This window comes from Cherax quadricarinatus, chromosome 28, assembly GCF_038502225.1.
Source record: "Cherax quadricarinatus isolate ZL_2023a chromosome 28, ASM3850222v1, whole genome shotgun sequence".
NCBI lineage: Eukaryota > Metazoa > Arthropoda > Malacostraca > Decapoda > Parastacidae > Cherax > Cherax quadricarinatus.
Window position 1 is genome coordinate 34,679,136 of NC_091319.1, and position 22,983 is coordinate 34,702,118.

General features: G+C 46.6%; 1 pseudogene; it reads right to left on the bottom strand.

The window, feature by feature from the left end:
• LOC138853350 (adipokinetic hormone/corazonin-related peptide receptor variant I-like) overlaps positions 1-13,505 on the bottom strand; it is a 228,066-nt pseudogene extending 214,561 nt beyond the window's left edge.
• Between the last annotated feature and the right edge of the window lie 9,478 nt (positions 13,506-22,983).

Sequence of the window (22,983 nt, forward strand, 5' to 3'; positions counted from 1 at the left end):
TAAGGAATGGAAGAAATATAGAAGGCAAAGGACCCAGGAGAATAAGGAGAACAGTCGTAGAGCCAGAAACGAATATGCACAGATAAGAAGGGAGGCCCAAAGACAATATGAAAATGACATAGCAGCGAAAGCCAAATCTGACCCGAAACTGTTGTACAGCCACATCAGGAGGAAAACAACAGTCAAGGACCAGGTAATCAGGCTAAGGAAGGAAGGAGGAGAGACAACAGGAAATGACCGTGAAGTATGTGAAGAACTCAACAAGAGATTCAAAGAAGTGTTCACAGAGGAGACAGAAGGGACTCCAGAAAGACGGAGAGGTGGGGCACACCACCAAGTGCTGGACACAGTGCACACAACCGAGGAAGAAGTGAAGAGGCTTCTGAGTGAGCTAGATACCTCAAAGGCAATGGGGCCAGATAACATCTCCCCATGGGTATTGAGAGAGGGAGCAGAGGCGCTATGTGTACCCCTAACAACAATATTCAATACATCTATCGAAACAGGGAGATTGCCTGAGGCATGGAAGACAGCAAATGTAGTCCCAATCTTTAAAAAAGGAGACAGACATGAAGCACTAAACTACAGACCAGTGTCACTGACATGTATAGTATGCAAAATCATGGAGAAGATTATCAGGAGAAGAGTGGTGGAACACCTAGAAAGGAATGATCTCATCAACAGCAGCCAGCATGGTTTCAGGGACGGGAAATCCTGTGTCACAAACCTACTGGAGTTCTATGACATGGTGACAGCAGTAAGACAAGAGAGAGAGGGGTGGGTGGATTGCATTTTCTTGGACTGCAAGAAGGCGTTTGACACAGTTCCACACAAGAGATTGGTGCAAAAACTGGAGGACCAAGCAGGGATAACAGGGAAGGCACTACAATGGATCAGGGAATACTTGTCAGGAAGACAGCAGCGAGTCATGGTACGTGGCGAGGTGTCAGAGTGGGCACCTGTGACCAGCGGGGTCCCGCAGGGGTCAGTCCTAGGACCAGTGCTGTTTCTGATATTTGTGAACGACATGACGGAAGGAATAGACTCTGAGGTGTCCCTGTTTGCAGATGACGTGAAGTTGATGAGAAGAATACACTCGATCGAAGACCAGGCAGAACTACAAAGGGATCTGGACAGGCTGCAGACCTGGTCCAGCAATTGGCTCCTGGAGTTCAATCCCACCAAGTGCAAAGTCATGAAGATTGGGGAAGGGCAAAGAAGGCCGCAGACGGAGTACAGTCTAGGGGGTCAGAGACTACAAACCTCACTCAAGGAAAAAGATCTTGGGGTGAGTATAACACCAGGCACATCTCCTGAAGCGCACATCAACCAAATAACTGCTGCAGCATATGGGCGCCTAGCAAACCTCAGAACAGCATTCCGACATCTTAATAAGGAATCGTTCAGGACCCTGTACACCGTATACGTTAGGCCCATATTGGAGTATGCGGCACCAGTTTGGAACCCACACCTAGCCAAGCACGTAAAGAAACTAGAGAAAGTGCAAAGGTTTGCAACAAGACTAGTCCCAGAGCTAAGAGGTATGTCCTACGAGGAAAGGTTAAGGGAAATCAACCTGACGACACTGGAGGACAGGAGAGATAGGGGGGACATGATAACGACATACAAAATACTGAGGGGAATTGACAAGGTGGACAAAGACAGGATGTTCCAGAGATTGGACACAGTAACAAGGGGACACAGTTGGAAGCTAAAGACACAGATGAATCACAGGGATGTTAGGAAGTATTTCTTCAGCCACAGAGTAGTCAGTAAGTGGAATAGTTTGGGAAGCGATGTAGTGGAGGCAGGATCCATACATAGCTTTAAGCAGAGGTATGATAAAGCTCACGGCTCGGGGAGAGTGACCTAGTAGCGATCAGTGAAGAGGCGGGGCCAGGAGCTCGGACTCGACCCCCGCAACCTCAACTAGGTGAGTAACTAGGTGAGTACACACTGGAGGACAGGGGAGATAGGGAGGTCATGATAACGACTTACAAAATACTGAGAGGAATTGACAAGGTGGACAAAGACATGATGTTCCAGAGACTGGACACAGCAACACGGGGACACAGTTGGAAGCTGAAGACACAGATGAATCAAAGGGATGTTAGGAAGTATTTCTTCAGCCACAGAGTAGTCAGGAAGTGGAATAGTTTGGGAAACGATGTAGTGGAGGCAGGATCCATACATAGCTTTAAGCAGAGGTACGATAAAGCTCATGGTTCAGGGAGAGTGACCTAGTAGCGACCAGTGAAGAGGTGGGGCCAGGAGCTTGGACTCGACCCCTGCAACCTCAACTAGGTGAGAACTAGGTGAGTACACACACACACACACACACGCACACACTCACACACACACACACACACACATACACACAGAACTGCAGGAGGCCAAGAGAGGAATATGAGGATAGCAACAGAGCAATGGTGGACACACTTGCTGAGGTGGCAAGAAGAGCTCACTCAAGCAGAGCAAAGTTGCTGGTTATGGGGGATTTCAACCACAGGGAGATTTACTGGGAAAACCTGGAGCCACATGGGGGTCCCGGAACATGGAGAGCCAAGATGTTGGATGTGGTGCTGGAAAACCTCATGCACCAACATGTTAGGGACACTACCAGAGTGAGAGGGCAGGATGAACCTGACAGGGAGGCAACAACGAGTCATGGTACGTGAAGAGGTATAACAGTGGGCGCCTGTGACGAGCGGGGTCCCACAGGGGTCAGTTCTAGGACCAGTGCTATTTTTGATATTTGCGATCGACATGATGGAAGGAATAGACTCGGAAGTGTCCCTATTCGCAGATGATGTGACGTTGATGAGAAGAATTAAATCGGATGAGGATGAGGCAGGACTGCAAAGAGACCTGGACAGGCTGGACATGTGGTTCAGAAACTGGCTTCTCGAATTCAATCCTGCCAAATGCAAAGTCATGAAGATTGGGGAGGGGCAAAGAAGACTGCAGACAGAGTATAGGTTAGGTGGACAAAGACTACAGACCTCACTCAGGGAGAAAGACCTTGGGGTGACCATAACACCGAGCACGTCACCTGAGGCACACATCAACCAAGTAACTGCTGCAGCATACGGGCGCCTGGCAAACCTGAGAATAGCGTTCCGATACCTTAATAAGTAATCGTTCAAGACACTGTACACTGTGTATGTTAGGCCCATAGTGGAGTATGCAGCACCAGTCTGGAACCCACACCTGGTCAAGCACGTCAAGAAGTTAGAGAAAGTACAAAGGTTTGCAACAAGGCTAGCCCCAGAGCTCAGGGGAATGTCGTACGAGGAAAGGTTGAGGGAAATCGGACTGACGACATTGGAGGACAGAAGGGTCAGGGGAGACATGATAACGACATACAAGATACTTCGGGGAATAGACAAGGTGGACAGAGATAGGATGTTCCAGAGAGGGGACACAGAAACAAGGGGTCACAACTGGAAGCTGAAGACTGATACGAGTCACAGGGACGTTAGGAAGTATTTCTTCAGTCATAGAGTCGTCAGGAAGTGGAATAGCCTAGCAAGTGAAGTAGTGGAGGCAGGAACCATACATAGTTTTAAGAAGAGGTATGACAAAGCTCAGGAAGCAGAGAGGGAGAGGGCCTAGTAGCGATCAGTGAAGAGGCGGGGCCAGGAGCTGAGTCTCGACCCCTGCAACCATAATTAGGTGAGTACACACACACAGACACACTCACACACACACACACACACACACACACACACACACACACACACACACACACACACACACACATATATGCACACACAAACACACACAGACACGCATACACACACACAAACACACACACACACACACTCATACGCACTCACTCACACACACACACACACACACACACACACACACATACACACACACACACACACACACACACACACACACAGGAGCTTGGCCTCGACCCCTGCAACCTCAACTAGGTGAGTACACACGCACACACACACACACACACACACACACACACACACACACACACACACACACACACACACACACACACACACACACACACACACACACACACACACACACACACACACACAGGTTTGCAACAAGGCTAGTTACAGAGCTACAGGGAGTGTCCTACGAAGAAAGGTTGAGGGAAATCGGCCTGATGGCACTGGAGGCCAGGAGGGTCAGGGAAGACATGATAACGACATATAAAATATTGCGAGGAATAGATAAGGTGGACAGAGACAGGATGTTCCAGAGAGGGGACACAGAAACATGGGGTCAAAACTGGAAGTTGAAGACTCAGATGAGTCAAAGGGATGTTAGGAAGAATTTCTTCAGTCACAGAGTTGTCAGGAAGTGGAATGGTCTGGGTAGTGAGATACTGGAGGCAGGAATCATACATGGTTTTAAGACGAGGTATGATAAAGCTCATGGAGCAGGGAGAGAGAGAGGACCTAGTAGCGATCAGTGAAGAGGCGGGGCCAGGAGCTGAATCTCGACCCCTGCTACCACAAATAGGTGAGTACAAATAGGTGAGTGCACACACACACTCCCACACCCACTCACACACACACACACACACACACACACACACACACACACACACACACACACACACACACACACACACAAACACACACACACACACACACAAACACACACACACACACACACACACACACACACACACACACACACACACACACCATTTTAATGTTCACACACACACACACACACACACACACACACACACACACATCAACCTGACGACACTGGAGGACAGGAGAGATATGGGGGACATGATAACGACATACAAAATACTGAGAGGAATTGACAAAGTGGACGAAGACAGGATGTTCCAGAGATGGGAGAGAGCAACAAGGGGACTCAGTTGGAAGTTGAAGACATAGATGAATCACAGGGATGTTAGGAAGTATTTCTTCAGCCACAAAGTAGTCAGGAAGTGGAATAGCTTGTGAAGCGATGTAGTGGAGGCAGAATCCATACATAGCTTCAAGCAGAGGTATGATAAACCTCACGGTTCAGAGAGAGTGACCTAGTAGCGACCAGTGAAGAGGCGGGGCCAGAAGCTAGGTCTCGACCCCTGCAACCTCAACCAGGTGTGTACAACTAGGTGCGTACACACCCACACACACACACACACACACTCATACAAGAGGCCTAGTGCCTAATCGACATGTGCTCAGGACAAAATGATAACTAACACACAAGTATCGTGGGAACACTTCAGACTGGGGGTCGAAAGGTGATGATAGCAGTTATGTATAACCCACCACTGAACAGCAGGAGGCCAAGACAAGATTATGATGACCATAATAGTGCAGTGGTGGATACACTAGCTGAAGTGGCCAGAAGGGCTCATACGGGTAGGACAAAATTACTCATAATGATGGATTTCAATCATTAATAGATTGAAAACTTAGAGCCACATGGGGGACCAGAAACACTGAGGGCTAAGATGTTGGAGACTGTATTGGAGATGCAAAATAGAGAGAGGAGAGGATGTTGCAGCAAGGCTGAACCTCATATTCACCTTGAACAGTTCGGACATAGGGGATATCACACACGAAAGACCCCTTGGCGCTAGTGATCATGTTGTCCTGAGTTTTGAATACCTTGTAAAGTTAACAGTGGAGAATGCAGAAGCACGAGAGCAACGAGTGAAGCCGAACTTCAAAAATGGGGACTACATAGGAATGAGAAGTTTCTTGCATGAAGTGCAGTGGAAAAGAGAACTAGAGGGAAAAACAGTAAATAAAATGATGGAACTTGTGACCATTATGTGCACGGAGGCAGAGGAGAAGGTCATACCAAAGGGTAACAGAAAAAAAAAATGGTAAGACCAGAGTGAGCCCATGGTTTAACTGAAGGTGTGCTAGAGCATGGAAAAGGTATAGAAGGCAAAGGACTCAATAGAACAAGGAGTTGAGCAGAAGAACCAGAAACGAATATGCAAGGATAAAGAGAGAACCCAGAGGCAATACGAGAACGACATAGCATCAAAAGCCAAATCTGAACCAAAGTTGTTATACAGTCACATTAGGAGAAAAACAACAATCAAGGACCAGGTAATCAGGCTGAGGAAAGAAGGAGGGAAGCTCACGAAGAGTGACCAAGAAGTATGTGATGAACTAAACAAAAGATTTAGAGAAGTATTCACAATAGAGAAAGGAATGCTTCCAGCAAACAGTGGAGGTAGGGTGCACCAGCAGGTGCTGGACACAATACGCATAACCATGGTAATGGTGAAGAAACTGCTAGGTGAACTATGTACCTCAACGGCGGTGGGCCCAGATAACACATCTCCATGGACACTGAGAGAGGGAGCAGAGGAACTGTGTGTGCCGCTAGCAGCAATCTTCAGTAAATCTATTGAAACTGGGCAGTTGCCTGAGACGTGGAAGACAGTACATGTAGCTCCAATTTTTAAGAAAGGGGACAGACAGGCAGCGTTATACTACAGACCAGTGTCACTGACTTGTATAGTATGTATCAGGAGAAGAGTAGTGGAACACATTGAAAAGATTGGGCTCATACATGACAGTCAGCATGGCTTCAGAGATGGGAAATCCTGTGTCACAAATCTACTTGAGTTCTACGTTAAGGTAACAGAAGTAAGACAGGAGAGAGAGAGAGAGAGAGGGATGGGTAGATTGCATCTTTTTGGACTGCAAGAAGGCTTTTGACACAGTACGACACAAGAGACTGGTGCAAAACTTAGAGGAGCAGGCAGGAATAATAGGGAAAGTACTGCAATGGATTAGAGAATACCTGACAGGAAGGAAACAGCGAGTGTTTGTATGTGCTGAAGTGTCGGAGTGGGCGCATGTGTCGAGTGGGGTTCCACAAGGGTCAGTCCTAGGTCTGGTGCTGTTTCATGTATACGTGAATGACATGATGGAAGAAATAGATTCAGAAGTGTCACTGTTCACTGATGATGTGAAACTGATGAAGAGTTAAGATTACAAGTGGATCTGGACAGACTACAAGTCTGGTCCGACAAATGGCTCCTAGAGTTTAACCCCAGTAATTGTAAGGTTATAAAGATTGGGGAAGGACACAGAAGACCGCAGACGGCGTACAGGTTAGGAAATTAAAGGCTACAAACGACACTTAAAGGAAAGGATCTTGGGGAAAGCATAATAACGAACATGTCCCCTGAGGCACACATCAGTCAAATAACTGCTGCAGCATCTGGGCGCTTGGTAAACCTGAGATTAGCGTTTAGACATCTGAGTAAGGAGTCATTCACGACATTGTACACCATGTACGTTAGGCCTATACTGGAGTATGTAGCGCCAGTATGAAACCCTCACCTAGTCAAACAAGTCACGAAATTGGAGAAAGTGCAAAAATTTGTAACACGATTAGTCCCGGAACTGAGGGGTATGTCTTATGAGGAGAGGTTAAGGGAACTCAACCTGATGACACTAGAGGATAGGAGGGATAGAGGGGACATGATAACAACGTATAAAATACTGAGTAATTGACAAGGTGGACAGGGCTCGAATGTTTAAGAGATGGGATACAAGAACAACGGGACACAATTGGAAAACCCAGACGCGTCATAGAGATGTTAGAAAGTATTTCTTTAGCCTTAGAGCTGTCAGGAAGTGGAATAAGCTGGAGAGTGAAGTAGTGGAAGCAAGTCCCATACATAGCTTTTAGAAGAGGTATGACAAATCTTATGGAGTAGGGAGAGAATGAATTAGAATCGACCAGTGAAGAGGCGGGGCCAGGAGCTATGAATCGACCCCTGCAACCACATATAGGTGAGTACATATAGGTGAGTACACACACAAGCACGCACACACGCACACACACACGCACACACACACGCACGCACGCACGCACACACACGCACACACACGGACGAGGATGAGGCAGGACTGCAAAGAGACCTGGACAGGCTGGACATGTGGTCCAGTAACTGGCTTCTCGAATTCAATCCAGCCAAATGCAAAGTCATGAAGATTGGGGAGGGGCAAAGAAGACCGCAGACAGAGTATAGGCTAGGTGGACAAAGACTACAGACCTCACTCAGGGAGAAAGACCTTGGGGTGACCATAACACCGAGCACATCACCGGAGGCACACATCAACCAAATAACCGCTGCAGCATACGGGCACCTGGCAAACCTGAGAATAGCGTTCCGATACCTTAATAAGGAATCGTTCAAGACACTGTACACTGTGCACGTTAGGCCCATACTGGAGTATGCAGCACCAGTCTGGAACCCACACCTGGTCAAGCACGTCAAGAAGTTAGAGAAAGTACAAAGGTTTGCAACAAGGCTAGTCCCAGAGCTCAAGGGAATGTCGTACGAGGAAAGGTTAAGGGAAATCGGACTGACGACAGTGGAGGACAGAAGGGTCAGGGGAGACATGATAACGACATACAAGATACTGCGGGGAATAGACAAGGTGGACAGAGATAGGATGTTCCAGAGAGGGGACACAGGGACAAGGGGTCACAACTGGAAGCTGAAGACTCAGACGAGTCACAGGGACGTTAGGAAGTATTTCTTCAGTCATAGAGTTGTCAGGAAGTGGAATAGCCTAGCAAGTGAAGTAGTGGAGGCAGGAACCATACATAGTTTTAAGAAGAGGTATGACAAAGCTCAGGAAGCAGTGAGAGAGAGGGCCTAGTAGCGATCAGTGAAGAGGCGGGGCCAGGAGCTGAGTCTCGACCCCTGCAACCACAATTAGGTGAGTATAATTAGGTGAGTACACACACACACACACACACACACACACACACACACACACACACACACACACACACACACACACAACACTGGAGGACAGGAGGGTCAGGGGAGACATGATAACGACATACAAAATACTGCGTGGAATAGACAAGGTGGACAGAGACAGGATGTTCCAGAGATGGGACACAGAAACAAGGAGTCACCATTGGAAGCTGAAGACTCAGATGAGTCAAAGGGATGTTAGAAAGTATTTCTTCAGTTATAGAGTAGTTAGGAAGTGGAATAGTCTGGCAAGCGATGTAGTGGAGGCAGGAACTATACATAGTTTTAAGATTAGGTATGATAAAGCTCATGGAGCAGGGGGAGGGAGGACCTAGTAGCGGTCGGTGAAGACGCGGGGCCAGGAGCTGAGTTTCGGCCCCTGCAACCACAATTAGGTGAGTATACACACACACACACACACACACACACACACACACACACACACACACACACACACACACACACACACACACACACACACACACGCACGCACAAACGCACACACGCACACACGCACACACTCACAGACATGTGCCTAGGACAAAATGGACAAAATGGTAACTGTAAAGTAAAAGGACACAAGTACAACTAATGTGACATTTCATTGTGGCAACGTTTCGCTCTCCAGAAGCTTTGTCAAGCCGATACAAACAGTATATGGACACAGTGGGTATATAAAGGCTCAGAGTGAGGTGCAATACTAGTGGTAGTAGTAGTAGTAGTAGTAGTAGTAGTAGTAGTAGTAGTAGTAGTAGTAGTAGTAGTAGTAGTAGTAGTAGTGACGTAAGTTGTAGTAGTAGTAGTAGTACAATATGGTAGAGCAATTAATTCGTACATGAGTAAAAGGATATAAAAGCTATTACTTGGGTAACATAAAAATATGTTGGACAAATATAGACTGGAAAGAGGCAGCTTGTTCCAGTGTTCACTCTCTGTAATGTGCTTTGTGTAGTATAACAGGAGAGACTATGTGATGGCAGAGTTTACTGTTTTCAGGAGGATTCTTGCTAAGACTTCAGAGATGGTGAAGCTCCCGTTGTTTTGTTTAATTGTATTCGAAACAGCGATCAGTGCCTCGAATCACACCAGGCTACAAGCCAGGTCCAGCAACTGGCTCCTTGAGTTTAACCCTGCCAAATGCAAAGTCATGAAGATTGGGGAAGGGCAAAGAAGACCGCAGACACAATATAGTTTAGATGGCCAAAGACTGCAAACCTCACTCAAGGAAAAAGATCTGCGGGTGAGTATAACACCGAGCATATCTCCTGAGGCGCACAACAATCAGATAACTGCTGCAGCATACGGGCGCCTGGCAAACCTACGGATAGCGTTCCGATACCTCAGTAAGGATTCGTTCAAGACTCTGTATACCATTTATGTCAGGCCCATACTGGAGTATGCAGCACCAGTTTGGAATCCACATCTAGTCAAGCACGTCAAGAAACTAGAGAAAGTGCAAAGGTTTGCAACAAGACTAGTCCCAGATCTACGGGGATTGTCCTACGAAGAAAGGTTGAGGGAAATCGGCCTCACGACACTGGAGGACAGGAAGGTCAGGGAAGACATGATAACGACATATAAAATACTGCACGGAATAGACAAGGTGGACAAAGACGGGATGTTCCAGAGATGGGACACAGACACAAGAGGTCACAATTGGAAGTTGAAGACTCAGATGAATAAGAGGGATGTTAGGAAGTATTTCTTCAGTCATAGAGTAGTCAAGTCGTGGAATAGCCTAGAAAGTGACGTAGTGGAGACGGGAACCATACATAGTTTTAAGGCGAGGTATGATAAAGCTCATGGAGCAGGGAGAGAGGACCTAGTAGCAATCAGTGAAGAGGCAGGGTCAGAAGCTGAGTCTCGACCCCTGCAACCACAAATAGGTGAGTACAAATAGGTGAGTACACACACACACTCACACGCAGGCGGGATCCATACATTGCTTTAAGCAGAGATATGATAAAGCTCACGGTTCAGGGAGAGTGACCTAGTAGCGATCAGTGAAGAGGCGGGGCCAGGAGCTAAGACTCGACCCCTGCAACCTCAACTAGGTAAGTACACACACACACACACACACACAGGCTAGACACGTGGTCCAGCAATTGGCTTCTTGAATTCAACTCCGCCAAATGCAAAGTCATGAAGATCGAAGAAGGGTAAAGAAGACCGCAGACAGAGTATAGACTACGTGACCAAAGACTGCAAACCTCGCTGAAGGAGAAAAATCTTGGGGTGACCATAACACCGAGCATTTCTCTGGAGGCACACATCAACCAGATAGCTGCTGCAGCACATGGGCGCGTGGCAAACCTGAGAATAGCGCTTCAATACCTTAGTAAGGAATCGTTCAAGACACTGTACACTGTGTACATCAGGTCCATACTGGAGTATGCAGCACCTGTTTGGAAACCACACCTGGTCAAGCACGTCAAGGAATTCGAGAAAGTGCAAAGGTTTGCAACAAGGCTAGTTCCGGAGCTCAGGGGTATGTCCTACAAAGAAAGGTTAAGGGACATCGGACTGACGACATTGGAGGATAGGAGGGTCAGGGGAGACATGATAACGTCATACAAAATACTGCGTGGAATAGATAAGGTAGACAGAGACAGGTTGTTCCAGAGAGGGGACACATAAACAAGGGGTCACAATTGGAAGATGAAGACTCAGACGAGTCAGAGGGATGTTAAGAAGTGAAGGCATGAACCATACATAGCTTTAAGACGAGGTATGATAAAGCTCTGGAAGCAGGGAGAGAGAGGACCTAGTAGCGATCAGTGAACCCCTGCAACCACATTTAGGTGAGTACACATACACGGAGGCCAGGAGCTGAGTAGGCGAGGCCAGGAGCTGAATATGCGGGGCCAGGAGCTGAGTATCGACCCCTGCAACCACAATTAGGTGAGTACACATACACACACACACACACACACAACACACACAACACACACACAACACACACACACACACAGTACACAGACACAACACACACAACACACACACACGCACGAATGCACTCACGCACGCACGCACGCACGCATATACAACAGTTCCCCACAAGAGATTAGTGCAGAAGCTGGAGGATCAGGCGCATGTAAAAGGAAGGGCACTGCAATGGATAAGGGAATACCTGACAGGGAGGCAGCAACGAGTCATGGTACGTGAAGAGGTATCACAGTGGGCGCCTGTTACGAGCGGGGTCCCACAGGGGTCAGTTCTAGGACCAGTGCTATTTTTGATATATGTGAACGACATGATGGAAGGAATAGACTCTGAAGTGTCCCTGTTCGCAGATGACGTGAAGTTGATGAGAAGAATTAAATCGGACGAGGATGAGGCAGGACTGCAAAGAGACCTGGACAGGCTGGACATGTCGTCCAGTAACTGGCTTCTCGAATTCAATCCTGCCTCCTGAAGATTGGGGAGGGGCAAAGAAGACCGCAGACAGAGTATAGGCTAGGTGGACAAAGACTACAGACCTCACTCAGGGAGAAAGACCTTGGAGTGACCATAACACCGAGCACATCACCGGAGGCACACATCAACCAAATAACCGCTGCAGCATACGGGCGCCTGGCAAACCTGAGAATAGCGTTCCGATACCTTAATAAGGAATCGTTCAAAACACTGTACACTGTGTATGTTAGGCCCATAGTGGAGTATGCAGCACCGGTTTGGAACCCACACCTGGTCAAGCACGTCAAGAAGTTAGAGAAAGTACAAAGGTTTGCAACAAGGCTAGTCCAAGAGCTCAAGGGAATGTCGTACGAGGAAAGGTTAAGGGAAATCGGACTGACGACACTGGAGGACAGAAGGGTCAGGGGAGACATGATAACGACATACAAGATACTGCGGGGAATAGACAAGGTGGACAGAGATAGGATGTTCCAGAGAGGGGACACAGGGACAAGGGGTCACAACTGGAAGCTGAAGACTCAGACGAGTCTCAGGGACGTTAGGAAGTATTTCTTCAGTCATAGAGTTGTCAGCAAGTGGAATAGCCTAGCAAGTGAAGTAGTGGAGGCAGGAACCACACATAGTTTTAAGAAGAGGTATGACAAAGCTCAGGAAGCAGAGAGAGAGAGGACCCAGTAGCGATCAGTGAAGAGGCGGGGCCAGGAGCTGAGTCTCGACCCCTGCAACCACAATTAGGTGAGCACACACACACTTGGTTTCTCTCTCCCCTGGCATCGAGAGCCCTCTCACAGCTATTCTTAAAGCTGTATATAACCAGGATTCAACTTCAGTAACATAACTAGGTAAGCACATTCACATCTCTAGGTACTTACCTATCGATAGATATGCAGACGAGGATGAACGAGGATAGATAATGACCAAATATCCTGAAGAAAGCGAATAGTCTGCAGGAGATGTCTCCTGCCATCCACTGTACCGTAGCTGCCCAGCCAACTTCCACAGGTATCATCACCATCGTCACCTACATCAGGAGAGATGTATTAGCAGAAGCTACTATACCTGGGTAAGCTGAACCTACTGAAGACGGTACCTGTGTGAGAAAAGAATTATTAGTACCGAGTAATATACCTTGGGAGGTAGAACCTACCGAAGACGTTATTTGTGATACCTGAACTCATTGAAAACCGTACCTGCGTCAAGAGTCAGGAATAACTCAGGAGGAATATATGTGAGGAACCTGAGCCTATTAAGGACTGTGTCTGCGCCAGGTGAGATAAATTATCACAGGGGAATTTCCTGGGGAAGCTAAACTTGTTGAAGACGTTACCTGAGTCATGTAACAGGAATTATCAAAGGAGAATGTTCCTGATAAAGATGAACCTACTGAGGACGGTACCTGCGTCAGGTGAGATAAATTATCACAGGGGGAAATATTCCTGGGGAATGTAGACCTACCATTATTAATTTATGTCTCACGAAATCGTGATGACACGATTGTAAACAAACCATACCGCGGGTGGGGTTAGAACCCGCGATCAGAGAGTCACAAAACTCCAGACCGACGCGTTAGCCACTGGACCAGCTAGTCTGGAGTTTTGTGACTCTCTCATCGCGGGTTCGAACCCCGCCCGTGGTATGAATTATTAATTTACCCTTCAGGAATGGTAAATACCTAATTGAAACTGTAATAAGAAGGCTTTAGAAACTCTCACTCCACACTGATAAGACTTTCTTCACGATGTTTGAGAATAAAGCAGAAAATATTCACTTGAGCATAAGGGTAAACTATTCAAACACACTGAGCATCAAAATAAGGGAAAATTTATGGGTATACATCCAGATAGCAAACTTAAATTAAACTCCCACATACAGCACATATGTAAGATTTTGTAAAACAGTAGGAATAGTTAAAAAAAATTGCGCTACAAAGGACTGTAAACATTTGTTACTGTGTACTGGTGTCTAGTCTACGTTCACCTCAACTATAATGATGGTTAATTTAGCTCTACAATACCAGGTCAACTAAAACTCACCGAAACTCATGAAATATATTCTTTTATAATGATGAGTCAGGCTCCACAAAATACACTTCCCCATTATCCTAAATTTTTAATTTGTTGAATTTAGAAAACATTGACACTAAGTACATACTTTATATATGGAACACTTAATACACATCTTAATCCAGAGCTAAAACTCTTCTTGTGAAGCTATGACACGACATGTACAAGAAACTTATAATATGCAAATTACCTTTTTATATCCCCATTTCTAAGTTAATTTGAATAGAAATTCATTATATGTAACAGGTCAAAAATTTGAATTTTCTCATTGTTTTCTAACAGTTGCTTAACTGCAAATGATTAAAATCGTCTTGTGATCTTGATGTAAATATCAACCCGACTTGTTACACTCCGATCATCAATCATATTTATTTAATTATAATCTCAACTAATTTTCTAAACCTTAAAATATTTTACAGCCTTAATTAATTGTCATTGTTTAATTTGTTATGCTTCTTCTCATAACTCGTGAAGTACTCGTCTTGCTGACCTCTGCACTCGTTCCACTTGACATACACTCTAAAGTGTGTTTCATACTGGAGTTATATACTCAGGATGAACTTGACGTATACCATATAAAAGTGTGGTGTATGTCAAGATTCCTGAGATGTCATCGTAGAACTTCTAGAAGTGAGTCTGTTGCAGAGGTGACAGAGTTGATGTGGGCGTCAGTTGAAGTACTGAGCAACATGCTCACCCGAAGGTCTTCCTTCTTGAGTGAGCATTGCTGCAGTTGTCCTCGAAGACTACTCTTCTTGAGTGAGCATTGCTGCAGTTGTCCTCGAAGACTACTCTTCTTGAGTGAGCATTGCTGCAGTTGTCCTCGAAGACTACTCTTCTTGAGTGAGCATTGCTGCAGTTGTCCTCGAAGACTACTCTTCTTGAGTGAGCATTGCTGCAGTTGTCCTCGAAGACTACTCTTCTTGAGTGAGCATTGCTGCAGTTGTCCTCGAAGACTACTCTTCTTGAGTGAGCATTGCTGCAGTTGTCCTCGAAGACTACTCTTCTTGAGTGAGCATTGCTGCAGTTGTCCTCGAAGACTACTCTTCTTGAGTGAGCATTGCTGCAGTTGTCCTCGAAGACTACTCTTCTTGAGTGAGCATTGCTGCAGTTGTCCTCGAAGACTACTCTTCTTGAGTGAGCATTGCTGCAGTTGTCCTCGAAGACTACTTAGTTAATCTTCCCTGAGTAAGATAAATTCACATTTGCTAGAGTTAACTTCCAATAACCGATTATTAGTCCTGACCTACAACGTGTCCAGTTAAACTGTAGTCTTCCATAGTCCTCCTCTCATTAGTTTTAAATATGTGAATAGTGATTCATTTGTCTCAGTCTCCTCATACATGTTCATATTTCTCATCATGATGTTCACAACAAATAGTACTTGTACATTGTGCAACTCATTTTCCAGACAATCACTCATTGTTTCTATCTTGATAAATATTCCTTGGCCCATGTTATTTTTGCCTGTTAAGTTAGGTGAGGTTTCTAACTTAGTTTTGGCCCAAAAATAAGAGTCTTATATCATTTAAATTGAAAAAAATATCTTTAATTCTGAAAAAGAATTTTTTTGAAATTTTTTATATATACGGAAGTTTGCCTATTCAGTAAGTTCGGCTTATTAGGCCATGTGGCATGGCATGACATGGCAAGGATAAGTACTTATCAAAGAGGCTGACCAGGACTTACTGTGAATACTTTATGAAGATTGCACTACAGCGAGAAGACATTCCAGTGCATTGTCTCAACGTAAATAGTGTAAGTGTTGTGTTGTTTGTGAAGGTTGTGGAGTGGTGGTAGTGTGGAAGACGGCCAGTGGGGGTGGGGGAGAATAAGGCCTACACTGTGAAGGTTGTGGAGTGGTGGTAGTGTGGAAGACGGCCAGTGGGGGTGGGGGAGAATAAGGCCTACACTGTGAAGGTTGTGGAGTGGTGGTAGTGTGGAAGACGGCCAGTGGGGGTGGGGGAGAATAAGGCCTACACTGTGAAGGTTGTGGAGTGGTGGTAGTGTGGAAGACGGCCAGTGGGGGTGGGGGAGAATAAGGCCTACACTGTGAAGGTTGTGGAGTGGTGGTAGTGTGGAAGACGGCCAATGGGGGTGGGGGAGAATTAGACCTACACTGTGTGTCAGTACCGGCCAAGATTATCGTATATACAAACCTCGAAAAGCTCTCATAAAAACATCTACCTCCAGCATCATGCGTCATGCTTCCAGTTAACCTAGAAATGATTGCGTGTCGATGCATGGAATAATTAGAGGCATATGTTATGGAAAAACAATGTGGGATTAATGTTAACGAGGGAGTGACCAGTCAGTGCCGCCTCCCCCACGCCACGGAGGAGGGGGAAGAGGCGCCGTGCGTAGGTGGTGAGGGAAGAAACTGGGGCTCAGCAGTGCACATACCCACATCTTTCATGACTTATATAGGAAAAAACTAATGTGTGTATTGTAAGACAGTGTGAACAATGTATAGTGAGCAAGTCCATGTGTAGTGTACTCCCCTCACCCCTCTACCCGGGCAACCCCCACCCAACAACCAGCCCCCCACCCAACAACCAGCGCCTCCCCCACCCAAATACCATCGCCTCCCCCACCCAAGACCCAGCGACACACCTCAAGCTCCACCAGGCCACCATCGTTAAGTTCACCATACCCACCCAGCATGTCGTAGCCAGATGGATGCCAATCAGGAGAAAGCAAGCAGCCAGGAAAATGGCATGGCTTGCAATACTAGGAGAGGCAAGTGTTGGTCGTGTTTACAGCTTCGTTGTCTCAACTCTAATGGTTTCCTCCACAAACATGGTAGCTGACTTGGTTCAGGATGTCCTCCTGTGGAAAGTGATGACCAAAAGTCACTTCAGGCACCTGAACCCACTCCAACAGATCTCATCTCATCAGAAGATATCTTGGAAACAATTAAAGCAACAAGTACCAGGACACTCACACATATTCCCAAAGCAGCCCGTCCACACGCAGCTGGGAAGCTTACAGACCTCTTAAAAAAAGTAAACGATGGTTCCACTATCCTAAATGCTCCACAAACCATCAAGGCATGGCACAACTTGCTACTTTTTGGCAATGTCTGCTTAGCTGTGCCAGAAAGAAGGGAAAAGAGGCTAACCTCAATGATAATTAAATCCTTAAGACACTTTCCTAGAGCTGCTAACCTCATTCACCTTCCCCGTCAATACAAAAATGGGAGAGGCAGAACCTCCACTCATTCCAGTGACAGTGAAAAAATTAAAGTCCAAGTGAGTAACAAAACTGAAGAGGCCAACAAAGTGAGGGCAATCAGTATTATTACCAGTGAAGATACAGTTGCTCCCAGGGATGCTGACATGGCAGAAGCACTTAGAGGAAAGCATACTGCCAGGGAAACCAGGGGCACCAACAGTTCCAACACCTCTGTCCCCACTGTGGAGCCATTCATTGTTCATTTACAAAGCAATAATATCATTCCCGTCTGGCTCTGCTGGGGGTTACACTGGATAAGACCACAGCATTTAAAGGAAATGGTTAATCCAGTTATTGAGGAGATTGCAGAGACACTACTTTCAGAGATCACAAGGTTTGTCAACAATTCCTTGGCTGGTCTGATTCCTGACAAAATTAAACCTTTCTTTTTTGGTGCATCACTATATGCACTTAAAAAAAAGGATGGAGGAATTAGGCCAGTTGCAGTGGGCAATGCTTTTCACTAACTTGTTTCCAAACCTTCTGTCCAAAGTGTTCATGCAGAGGCGGCCATGATGCTTCAACCTAACCAGCTTGGTTTTGGGGTCCCTCAAAGAAGTGAATCAGTGGTTCATGCAACAAGGGTGTATATTAACAACCTGCTTGAGGACAATGCAGTGGTAAAATTAGATTTCAAGAATGCATTTATTCTCCTGAAAAGAGACGTGGTATTAGCAGCAGTACAAGAACATTTCCCTCATCTCTTCCTTTTTGTTTCAGCTGGATATAGCAAGGAATCAATGCTCCTGTTTGGAGAGCATGAAATCATATCATCAGAGGGTGTCCAGCAAGGGGATCCTCTTGCACCATTTCTCTTCTGTATAGCGGTTAGAAAATCGCAGTTAGACTGTCCATTGAGCTAAACATCTGCTTCTTGTATGATGGCACACTAGCAGGTACAAAGGAGTCCCTCATAGGTGATCTTACACAGGTGATGACACGGGGACAGGAAATGGGTTTCATCCTGAATCTATCCAAACGTGAAATCATCTCAGTCAGACAACAAGTGATAAATGCAGTGAGATCAAAACTACCAGGTGCATTAGTCACTGCCCTCACAAATAGTGTCTTACTTGGAGCACCTCTGGGAAGCGATGCAATTGACACAATTCTCAGGAAGAAACTGGAAGAGTTGAGGAAAATGGAACAATAGGCAATCTTGACACCCATGATACCTTATACCTTCTTGCAAAGTGCTTGAGTCTGCCCAGGTTGAAATATTTCCTAAGATGTGCACCTTCATATGATAACTCTATACTGCACGAATATGAAAGTATTCTGAGGCAGATTTTTACGAAAGTACTTAACCTTACTCTAGAAGACGGGCAGTGGAACCAAGCTACACTTCCAGTCAGACTACAAGGCATTGGTGTCCGCAAGTCATTACAGGTTGCACTATGTGCTTTCCTGTCCTCATGCATTGCATCCAGAGGGCTTGAAGCAGCGATTCTCCCTAAACATCTTAGGGACAAGATTGGAGTCCATGACCAGAAGTTCGTTGATGAAGCCATGATCTGGGATAATCTAACGGGCTCGGAAACCAGACCTGCTCCTCCCAACAACTACAAACAGTCACACTGGGATGGCTCAGTAGTGGAGAATAAGCCTCAACAATGCTTCAGAGTGTGTTAGCGAAGGATAGAGACTGCCTCCTGGCAGTGAGAGCTCGTCATGCAAGAGGCTTTCTGTTGGGTGTTCCCAACTCCAGCCTTGGCACATGCCTCGACCCACAGACCATCTGCATTGATGTTGCCCTTGGACTTGCCACCCCTGTTCTTGCCAAACACAGGTGTATTTGTGGCAGTGAAGCAACAGATCGATTCAGGTACCATGATCTTGTGTGTCGTAAATCTGAGGGAAAGATTTCAAGACATGAAGAGGTTTATAACATTATCAAGAGGAACCTCACAACAGCTGGATGCCCAGCAGTAAGGGAGCCACCCCAACTATGTAGATCTGATGGCAGTCAAAAGCATCCAGATGGTATCACCCTTCAAACCTGTACAGATGGCAAGCAGGTGGTGTGGGACTACACATGTGATGATACCTATCTCCAAGACACAAGGGAGGAAGGAGGGGCAGCTGCCAGCTTCAGGGAATCCAAAAAGTTGAGAAAATACAGAGAACTTGCCCATCATTATATGTTTGTTCCCATAGATTCAGAGACCTTTGGCTCATGGGGAAAGAGTGCATGTAAGTTCTTCAAGGAGCTAGGCAAAAGACTCATCAGGGTAACTAGGGATCCCAGGGCAGCTAGTTTTCTGTTCCAGCAACTCAGTGCTGCTGTTCAGATAGGTGATGCCTGCTGTATTTTGGGCATGTGCCCCAGCTGTGAGGAGTTGGATGAGATATTCGCATTATAATCAGTGACAAACACTTAACAGTATATACTAGACATTTACCTCTCACACCTCTTGTACTGTATATGCTGTCTTTGTATCAACAATGTATCTCTTAAATCTTTTGTACCATATTATGTAATAAAATATACCTCCTGGTAAAACAGAATGAAAAGATGGGTTGGTAGGGGAAGTGGAATATTCAAATAGCTTCGGGAAGAAATCCAAATATTCTTCCTTGAAGCCTTTAGACCACTAGACCAGTGGTCTAGTGGTCTAAAGTGTCATGCATTTTCTCTCACCATAAGGCGGGCTAAAACAGCGTGGGTTCGACTCCTTGGCTAGTGCAGTGTTGTTATATATATAAACCATACCCCCGGCCGGAATTGAACCCGCGGTCATAGAGTCTCAAAACTCCAGCCCGTCGCGTTAGCCACTAGACCAGCTAGCCACAATAAGATTCATCCAACTAGGTATACCTAGTTGAATGAATCTTATTGAGTGCTGTATCAAAGATGCCACCTGTTCACACCTAGGTGTTACTTCCGGGCTAGGGTTTCTTCTGAGCGCTGTATCAAAGATGCCACCTGTTCACACCTAGGTGTTACTTCCGGGCTAGGGTTTCTTCTGAGCGCTGTATCAAAGATGCCGCCTGTTCACACCTAGGTGTTACTTCCGGTCTAGGGTGTCTTCTGAGCGCTGTATCAAAGATGCCGCCTGTTCACACCTAGGTGTTACTTCCGGGCTAGGGTTTCTTCTGAGCGCTGTATCAAAGATGCCGCCTGTTCACACCTAGGTGTTACTTCCGGGCTAGGGTTTCTTCTGAGCGCTGTATCAAAGATGCCGCCTGTTCACACCTAGGTGTTACTTCCGGGCTAGGGTTTCTTCTGAGCGCTGTATCAAAGATGCCGCCTGTTCACACCTAGGTGTTACTTCAGGGCTAGGGTTTCTTCTGAGCGCTGTATCAAAGATGCCGCCTGTTCACACCTAGGTGTTACTTCCGGGCTAGGGTTTCTTCTGAGCGCTGTATCAAAGATGCCGCCTGTTCACACCTAGGTGTTACTTCCGGTCTAGGGTGTCTTCTGAGCGCTGTATCAAAGGATGCCGCCTGTTCACACCTAGGTGTTACTTCCGGTCTAGGGTGTCTTCTGAGCGCTGTATCAAAGATGCCGCCTGTTCACACCTAGGTGTTACTTCCGGTCTAGGGTGTCTTCTGAGCGCTGTATCAAAGATGTCGCCTGTTCACACCTAGGTGTTACTTCCGGGCTAGGGTTTCTTCTGAGCGCTGTATCAAAGATGCTGCCTGTTCACACCTAGGTGTTACTTCCGGGCTAGGGTTTCTTCTGAGCGCTGTATCAAAGATGCCGACTTTTCACACCTAGGTGTTACTTCCGGGCTAGGGTTTCTTCTGAGCGCTGTATCAAAGATGCCGCCTGTTCACACCTAGGTGTTACTTCCGGGCTAGGGTTTCTTCTGAGCACTGTATCAAAGATGCCGCCTGTTCACACCTAGGTGTTACTTCCGGGCTAGGGTTTCTTCTGAGCGCTGTATCAAAGATGCCGCCTGTTCACACCTAGGTGTTACTTCCGGGCTAGGGTTTCTTCTGAGCGCTGTATCAAAGATGCCGCCTGTTCACACCTAGGTGTTACTTCCGGTCGAGGGTTTCTTCTGAGCGCTGTCTCAAAGGATGCCACCTTTTCACACCTAGGTGTTACTTCCGGTCTAGGGTTTCTTCTGAGCTCTGTATCAAAGAAGCCGCCTTTTCACACCTAGGTGTTACTTCCGGCCTAGGGTTTCTTCTGAGCGCAGTATCAAAGGATGCCGCCTGTTCACACCTAGGTGTTACTTCCGGTCGAGGGTTTCTTCTGAGCGCTGTCTCAAAGGATGCCACCTTTTCACACCTAGGTGTTACTTCCGGTCTAGGGTTTCTTCTGAGCGCTGTATCAAAGATGCCGCCTGTTCACACCTAGGTGTTACTTCCGGTCTTGGGTTTCTTCTGAGCGCTGTATCAAAGGATGCCGCCTGTTCACACCACGGTGTTACTTCCGGTCTAAGGTTTCTTCTGAGCGCTGTATCAAAGATGCCGCCTGTTCACACCTAGGTGTTACTTCCGGTCTAGGGTTTCTTCTGAGTGCTGTATCAAAGGATGCCGCCTGTTCACACCTAGGTGTTACTTCCGGTCTAGAGTTTCTTCTGAGCGCTGTATCAAAGATGCCGCCTGTTCACACCTAGGTGTTACTTCCGGTCTAGGGTTTCTTCTGAGCGCTGTATCAAAGATGCCGCCTGCTCACACCTAGGTGTTACTTCCGGTCTAGGGTTTCTTCTGAATGCTGTATCAAAGATGCTGCCTGTTCACACTTAGGTGTTACTTCCGGTCTAGGGTTTCTTCTGAGCGCTGTATCAAAGGGTGCCGCCTTTTCACACCTAGGTGTTACTTCCGGTCTAGGGTTTCTTCTGAGCGCTGTATCAAAGGATGCCGCCTGTTCACACTTAGGTGTTACTTCCGGTCTAGGGTTTCTTTTGAGTGCTGTATCAAAGGGTGCCACCTTTTCACACCTAGGTGTTACTTCCGGTCTAGGGTTTCTTCTGAGCGCTGTATCAAAGGATGCCGCCTGTTCACACTTAGGTGTTACTTCCGGTCTTGGGTTTCTTCTGAGCACTGTATCAAAGGGTGCCGCCTTTTCACACCTAGGTGTTAATTCCGGTCTAGGGTTTCTTCTGAGCGCTGTATCAAAGGATGCCGCCTGTTCACACTTAGGTGTTATTTCCGGTCTAGGGTTTCTTCTGAGCGCTGTATCAAAGGGTGCCGCCTTTTCACACCTAGGTGTTACTTCCGGTCTAGGGTTTCTTCTGAGTGCTGTATCCAAGGGTCCCGCATTTTCACACCTAGGTGTTACTTCCGGTCTAGGGTTTCTTCTGAGCACTGTATCAAAGGATGCTGCCTTTTCACACCTAGGTGTTACTTCCGGTCTAGGGTTTCTTCTGAGCGCTGTATCGAAGGGTGCCGCCTTTTCAAACGTAGGTGTTACTTCCGGTCTAGGGTTTCTTCTGAGCGCTGTATCAAAGGATGCCGCCTTTTCACACCTAGGTGTTACTTCCGGTGTAGGGTTTCTTCTGAGTGCTGTATCAAAGGGTACCACCTTTTCACACCTACGTGTTACTTCCGGTCTAGGATTTC